Raw genomic sequence first — 8,383 nt, forward strand, 5'->3', positions numbered from 1 at the left:
GGGGGGCGGGTTAATTTGCATATGATAAATAACTATAAATGGACCTACTTTATCCCTTTTTAATGATTTTAATGTTTTCTCAGGGTCAGTGTTAAAAGGACTGCCTGCAGAAAGTTGAACATTCCCAGCTCTGAAGTGGGAAGACACACGCCAGAAGGGTGAAATTAGATGGTCACACTACATTCCTTTGTTTGTTAGGACTTGTACAGTGGGAATCTTTCAGTCCTTGCCTGGAGCACTAGAGACAGTTATAAAAACCGACGTTGTCTATAAGAGGAAATCTTGTATTCTGATCAGCGTTTAACTATCATATGCTAGAAAGCTCTGTTATCTCCAATATACAAATATTCAGACCATACAAAATCTTATGGTTCAAGATCTGGCAGTTTTGTACAGAATAAGGGCATCAGGCAGCTTAGTTATTTTGGATAGAAAATTGTAGCCAATTTCCAGTTGTGCAGATGGTATGTTCTTTAAATTATGTGCAAAAAAAATGTTAAAGTCACATAAAAATGTAGTATAATGTGAATACTTAAATTTACTTTAAAACACGTGTTCACTTAAAAATAAGCTAAACCTCTTTCTTGAAGCATATACAGTATAAGATACAAATTAATGCAAAAAAGCCAAATGTAACTTTTATTTTAAATCCGCTAAATAAATTCCAGGGCCATCAAACCAAAAAGAGTGCTAATGCTTATGGCCAATCTACCTCTATGTGTTGCAGCAACACATAGTAACATGCACATTACCACAACAAATGCTGAATGTATTGACGAAACCCCAATGCATAGCAACAAACCAAAGTATGTTGCAGTAAAAATTGAAATCATTTTGTGCGTCAGAAGCCTAATATTTTAAATGGGCTGTCATAATACAATGCATGTTAATGTATTTTATGTTGTTATGCATTGATATAACGAACGTTAAGGCTTGGTTCCCACCTATGTGTTTTTTTGGTGCTTTTACAGAAACGCACTACAATCCATTTAACATGGTTTCTTATGGGACACGTCTACATCTATGCTTTTTTCAGCTGCTGCATTTTCAAAAAGGGTCCCCATTGTCTCAAAAGGTGGGTTTTTTTTGGTGGCTTTCACCTCTACATGCAGGGTGTCAGAACTGGCCTTGTTATACTGTTGTTCATCTTACTTGGTGATTTACAGAGATAAGGTGGTTCTTCGCCCCTGTCCATCGTTCTTCCCAAAGGTTGTCTCTGATTTCTGTTTGAATGCGGACATTGTGTTGCCTTCCCTGTGTCCCAGGCCAAAAAATCCTAAGGAATCTGCTTTGCATGCCTTGGATGTGGTTCGGGCAATTAGGGTGTACCTGGCAGCTACAGAGTCTTTTATGAAGTAAGACTCACTATTTGTGCTTATGGATAGGCCTCAGAAATGGTTGTCTGCTTCCTCTGCAACCATTTCCAGATGGATCAGACAGACGGTGATTAAGGCCTATTCCATCAGGGGTCAGGTTCCTCCTTTTCCTGTCAAGGCGCACTCTCCTCAGGCGCTCAGTGCCTCCTGGGCCTTCTGTCATCAGACGTCAATGAGGTAGGTGTGCAAGGTGGCCACCTAGTCGTCGGTGCACACTTTCACAAAGTTTTATAAAGTGGATGTGTTGGCAACTGCGGATGCTTCTTTTGGCCACAAGGTTTTGCAGGCTGTTTTTTAATGGACCTGATCCTTTTTGAGGGTGTATTGTTTTTTTCAGGTGGGTTCCAGTTGTTTTAGTTGAGCTCCTGATGTCTGGTTGGCTACTGTTTAGCCTTGGGAATTTTTTGCTGTTGCCACCCCTCCTATTTAACACTGCTTAGGAACATCCCAATGGTTATGAAGATCAGGAGTTGTGACCGCCAATGAACGAAAGAAAAAATAGGATGTTTTACTTACCGTAAAATCCATTTCTCTGATGTTCATTGATGTACACAGCACCCACCCCTCTGTAGAGTTGTAATTCTTCTGACAATGCTTGTAACAAAACCTTGTAACAGTACCTATAGCAGACAGAGGGAGTATATCCCCTGGAACTGCCCATAGGGGTAGCCAAATTCTTTTTCTGCCTTGTGTCCTACTCCTGTAGAGGGCAGTATAACCAAATGGTTGTAAAGATCAGGAGTTGGGATACCAAAAAGCGGCTGGATGACGGGGACTCCTACAATACTGCCCGCCCGATCCTGGGGAGAGCTCTGATCAAATGAATGATGAGGCCATTGAGAGGTAAGGAGGATGATGGATCCACCATCTACATCATACTGTGTGTGGGGGATGGGGGAAGGGGTATGAGTAGTGCAGGAAGTAGGTGTCAAGTAGGTCAGTGTAGGTGTCAGGTAGGTTAATTTAGGGGTCAGGTAGGTTAGTGTAGGAGTCAGTGTATTTGTCAGGTAGGTCAGTGTAGGGGTCAGGTAGGTTAGTGTAGTGGGCAGGTAGGTCACTGTAGGTGTCAGGTAGGTCAGTGTAGGGGTCAGGTAGGTCAGTGTAGGGGTCAGTGTACGTGTCTGGTAGGTCAGTGTAGGTGTCGGGTAGGTTAGTGTTGTGGTCAGGTAGGTTAGTGTAGTGGTCAGGTATGTCAGTGTATGGCTCAGGTAGGTCAGTGCTGGGGCTATTAAGGTAAGACCTGGGGTCAGGTAGGTTAGTGTAGGGGTCAGGTAGGTTAGTGTAGGTGTCAGCTAGGTTGGTGTAATGGTAAGGTAGGTTAGTGTAGGGGTCAGTGTAGTGGCCAGGTAGGTTAGTGTAGGTAGGTCAGTGTAGTGGTCAGGTGGGTTAGTGTAGGGGCCAGGTAGGTCAGTGTAGATAGGTCAGTGTATGTGTCAGGTCATTCAGTGTAGGTGTCAGGTAGGTCAGTGTAAAAGTCAGGTAGGTTAGTGTAGGGGTTCGTGTAGTGGCCAGGTAGGTCAACATAGGGGTCAGGTAGGTCAGTGTAGGGGGCAGGTGGGTCAGTGTTGGGGGCAGATGGGTCAGGTAGGTCAGGGTAGGTAGGTCAGTGTAGGTTGGTCAGTGTAGGGGTCAGGTAGGTCAGTGTAGTGGTCAGGTATGTTAGTGTAGGGGTCAGGAAGGTCAGTGTAGGCAGGTCAGTGTAGTGGTCAGATAGGTTAGTGTAGGGGTCAGGTAGGTCAGTGTAGGTAGGTCAGTGTAGGAGTCAGGTAGGTCAGTGTAGGTAGGTCAGTGTAGTGGTCAGATAGGTTAGTGTAGGAAGGTCAGTGTAGGGGTCAGCTAGGTCAGTGTAATGGTCAGGTAGGTCAGTGTAGGAATTGAGTAGGTCAGTTTAGTGGTCAGTGTAGGAATCAGGTAGGTCAGAACTACTGTACTAGTGGAAGGGAGTGCTAAAAGTCCCCAGGTTAGAAGGCACAAATTACTTGCCTTGCCCTGGGCACTGACAACCCATGCTACACCCCTGTCTGTGTATTTAGCTATTTGTCTTACTTCAGCCTGAAAGCAGAGTTCTAGTCTAAATTAGAACATTGCCCATTCATTTTTGGATATTTTATTTTGTGTCATTTTCTACCTTTTCTTGAGTCGCAAGGCTGCACTTCCATCTATCCTCGCCGGGGCAAGGTACGTAATTTCCACTTGTCCATGGGCTCCTGGGATTGCAATGTCATCAATCCCAGGAGTCACCCTTTAGCAGGTAAACATTTATCTGTTTCAACACTGTATTTTGTTCTTTGCTTGGAGTTCCACTTTAAAGCAACACAAATGTGTATAAGTGGGTCAAATTCTGAACTCAGGTCACTTTTGCTTTGTGTCAGATACTACAACAAGAGGAAGTTAGATTATAATTTTTATGCAATTCAAAACATATGTTGTGTGCTACATTTCCCAGTGAATCAATTCATCCTTTTTAACATCTGTGTACCAAGCACAAGTATCTTATTGGTGCCAAAAATCTGTAAGCATTCAAAATCTCTTTAACGTTGCCAGAGAAGGAAAAATGATTAGTGGAGATACAATAACACCAATGCCAAATTTTTCAGTATAGGCTGCCCTCATAAAACAAATATTTAGGCAATGGTATTATGTACCCCTACAGGGCGGGAAATATATGACAACAGGCATAGTCTGTCAACTTTTTTCCAAAAATATCAACATTTAGTTAATTTGGCAATTATACGACAATGAAACAGTAATGTCTTCCTTCACAGCATGGGTATAACAGAGATATTTTTTCCTTTATTGCTTCAATGGCATCAGTGAGGGATGAGACCTACTAGCAAAGCAAGAGTTGGCTTTCTAATTATTTCTCATAAGTCGCAGATTGTGATTCAGATACTATTGCAACAGTAAGGGATATAAGCAAATGGCCTTAGCAAATTCCTTGAATATTCCTTAGGAGCTGCTGAGCCTAGTTCAAGTGGGCGGGGTAGGGGGGTGGGCTTGGTAAAAACAAGCACTTGAGCCCCAGATTTACTGCTGCCTGACCATGCACCGGAAAGTTAGCATTCAGCTACCCAGGGATGTGCAAATTGCTTCACGACAAAAATGATACCCCCTTTGTCATGTTCAGTGGGCAGTACCGCTGGCAAATGTGCCCATTCACATGAATAGGGCCATGTCCAAAATGTGGGCCAAATGCTTGGCTCATGGGTGCTGCATGGCATTTACATACAAATAACCCATTCAAAGAAAAGGGTATTTAGGCAGTATAATGAGTAACAATTGAGGGAATTACGGGCTGCCTCCTGTGTGTACGAGCCCTTGGTGGGAATGTATTATGCAAGATTGTCTTCCTCCCTTTTTAGACTTGCTCTCACTTTTAAAATGTTTAAAAGTTTCCTTGAAACTACTTTTTTTTTAATTTTTCGATACCTCTACCTCTCCAGACATTGCCTTAAATTTTGTATATTAATTTTATGCACCTTTTAGACCACAAGCTTCATTAAAGTGGAACTTCACTCTCTCAATCAACATTGACTATTTTGAATCCTTCTTCTGCCAGCATTAGTAAATAGATAGGAAAGTATATTATATATACTTGTTTTGAACTTTTTTTTTACATTTTCTTTTCATATTGGGAGGGGACCTCAGAAAAGAACAATCACTAAAATGTCAACAAAGCCATAAAGATACAAATAATAGACATATTATTAAAAATAAAAAATAAAAATTGTGTAAGCGTAAAATTCTATTTATATTTATATCTATTTAATGTTTGTAATCAGATGTGGCTATAGATGCAGTCATATTCAATAATATGTAGACTGTGCTTCTTTCTATGTATTGTTATTTAGCTGGGGGTTCTAAAACATTTTATTCTAAGGACCCCGAAAAAAAGAAGCCATGCCATATTGGGAGGGGACCTAAGAAAAGAATTATCACTAAAGTGTCAGCAGAGCCACACAGATACAAATAACAATAAATATATTATAAAAAAAATACCTAAACCGTAAACATGTTTGCTTCCATTGAAGTATAGTTCTTATAGTTCTTATTCTCAGTGTTTATGCATTTGTAAAGGGAACAGTGGGTTGAATGAAAAAACTGACCCAATTCTCACATCCACACGCTTGATGTGAATGGGGAAATCCTTCCATTGAACTATTGTATTCTGACAGTGGGGAGACTTCCCCACTATCAGAATTACCTGATCAGCATTTCCAAAAGCAGTATGCTATAGTTCACAGAAATTAGCTTTTACAATGTATGTTTAGTAAAACAAATAAATTAATTAAACATGTCAATACAACATCAAAAAAGATGCCTAAACTGAAGGACAGTTTCAAATGATGTTACATGAAGTATAGAGAGTCCTATATGTCTGAGCTTAGAACTTCTGTGAGAGATAAGTATCATAAATCAGTAAACTCACTGGAGGTGTTGTCAACATGTCTGTTGGGAATAGTCACAGATGTGCTTGGTTAATGTTATTTCTGTTGTGCTTTCAATATGTGCTCTTTGAGGCTGGATACATAAATGGACATACCAGTAGCATTTAACCTCAAAGAGCTGTAAAGTGTCAGCATATTGTAGCCAAATAATGCAAGGTTTAATATTTTCATGTACACAAAGGCAGTACTAGGCTTCTAATAGGCAGTTACTTAAAGGGAATGTATAACAGTTTTGAAAACATTTGTTCTCTTTATTTATGATGACCAGGACTAAAATACATTTTAAGAAACAGTTTTCTTGTTCTTTTATATAATAAAATATTGCATATAATTTTTTTGTATCCTCATATGCAGCTAGCTGTCCGTGCTGTAATATCCTGGTTACATGTTTATCACAGTATTCTCATCTGTTTTACAGGAAAAAAGCATGTTGATTACAGAGCTCAATAGCACTAGCTACTGACACAAAACTGAATGGAGATATTGACACACACACCATTGAATTGAGTTAATTTAGAGTAGAGAGCAGAGACTGTTTGCTTACCACAGTGGGTGTTAAGTTAGCATAGTGAATAAGATGAAGAGGATTTCACCTTGACTACCCATTCATGTCCAAAGGAAAAAAAAAATTGATTTTTTTTTTAGTACCGATTGGATGATCGAAGTAAACACGGATTAAGGTTATTCCCTTAGGCCCTGTTCACACCTGAGCCCATAAAACGCTCATCTGTGAAATCCAAAATGCCCAACAATCAAAATCACATTCATTTCAATGGCCCCTGTTCACATCTGAGCGTTTTGTCGCCTGAAGCAAAATGCCTGTAGCTCAAAAAAGTACAGGAACTTCTTTTTGGGCTGATCAAGAGCTGTTCTGGTCCCATAGGAATGCATTAAAACGCTGGGTGTTTCACAGGCATTTCACATGTGTTTTTCAAACACACAGGTGGTCTCCACCCCTTTTAACACACCCATTTTTTTTTTTTAAATGCCCAAAAAAGCTCATAAAATGCCCTAAAATGCTCATAAAATGCCCGACAAACGCCAGAGAAACACCCAAAAAGCGCTAAAAAAAACCAAAAAAAACGCCTACAGAAACACCCAAAAAGATACGCTCAGGTGTGAATGCAGCCTTAGTCACTAAGGTGAGTAAGCATAATTTTTTTAAAAAGTACGCATTTATTTTGGTTAGTGAACTTTAGTAAATCACTGTAATAAGCCTAAGCCATGACTTATCCCCTTCCCTACTTGCCTGTCTTTTAGGATAGTGCCCAAGAATATTCAGTCAAAGAGAAAATCTTAAAGTCAAACTCTTTGGAAAAACTATTACCAAGGATTTTAGAAACATCTACTAAAAAAATAGACTAAATACATTAAATGAATCTGACTCCAAGCAATCAAATTTTTCCTTTGAAGTTCTTTTTTAGCATTTGCAGCAGTGCATAGAAAACAGTGAACAGTCTCTACTCCTTTAGTAAATCCCAGTAATGAGCCTGATCAATGGCTTATCCCCTTTCCTACCTACCTGACCCCTTATCCCCTTTCCTACCTGCCTGCCTTTTAAGGTGGTAATCAAAACGTTTCAGACAGAGAGGGATTCCTAAAGTCAAACTCTCTAGAAAACCAATTATGCTCAGTGTCATGAGTATTACATATTTATTTGAATACCAAGGATTTTATAAACACCCATTAAAAAACAAATGAAATTCATTAAATTAATCTGACTCCAAGCCATCACATTTTTGCTTTGAAATTCTTGTTTAGCATTTGCAATGGTGCATAGAAAACAAAAAAGTCTGATTTAAACTCACCAGCAATTACTCTAAATAACAATGTGAAATTATTTATTAAGTAGAAATAATCCATTTTAAACCCAGCCTCATGTTTATTTGGCTTGATTTACTGATCTTTCACATTAAAACATCAGGCAGCATGTTTGCAATTATAGAAAGTTTGGCTGGGGTATATACCACCTGTCAACCATGCCACGTGTCTACAAAATGTCACTGGTGCTGATCTAAAGTTACAGGATAATGGAGTTTTGGAAAATTCAATAACTGAGATCAGAAGCGTGAATGTGCAGTTTTATAAAACCTGTAGGAGGAAATAAAATAGACTACTACTTTTAAATTTACTAAATACAAATTAAAGCTGAACTCCAGGAATTCAGCAGGCATACTATGGGTTAATTTTAACAAGGTGCCTGTCATCAAATGGACTTATTTTTTTAAATTGACATCTGAAAAGTTTGTTATGCTCCTGGAAGATGGTTTCTGGAGCTACTATGCTGGACCTTCTGGTCTCATTTCCTTCAAGTGTAGAGTTGATGCAACTGCTATGCCTGCCCTGGCCCTTCCCTCCCCCTTCCCATTCACAGAAGTCTCTATATTAAGTGAACTAATTCACAAAATACAAAGGCTTCTCTGATTGGACAGCAGAGGGGAGGGTGGGCATAGCTGTTGTGTGTACTTCTTTCCTCTCACAGCCCCAAGTGTTTCCTCTGCGAGTGCCATAAATCTGTCAGATATAAAAAAAAACAACAGAGATAAGTCCAGGAGGAGG

At 39.7% G+C, this 8,383-nt stretch overlaps 1 protein-coding gene and 1 long non-coding RNA gene across 3 annotated transcripts in view; one reads left to right on the forward strand and one right to left on the reverse strand.

Annotated features, from left to right (window-relative positions):
* Nucleotides 1–8,383, reverse strand: part of RUNX3 (RUNX family transcription factor 3) — a 218,047-nt gene that overhangs the window by 21,063 nt on the left and 188,601 nt on the right. The window lies entirely within an intron of this gene.
* LOC309546126 lies at nucleotides 2,625–3,377 on the forward strand. Its single transcript, XR_014224921.1, has 3 exons — nucleotides 2,625–2,642; nucleotides 2,727–2,765; nucleotides 3,201–3,377. It is a non-coding gene; the product is annotated as an uncharacterized lncRNA (long non-coding RNA).

The sequence above is a fragment of the Pelophylax lessonae genome (genome assembly GCF_965119305.1).
Source record: "Pelophylax lessonae genome assembly, chromosome: 2".
NCBI classification, from domain to species: domain Eukaryota; kingdom Metazoa; phylum Chordata; class Amphibia; order Anura; family Ranidae; genus Pelophylax; species Pelophylax lessonae.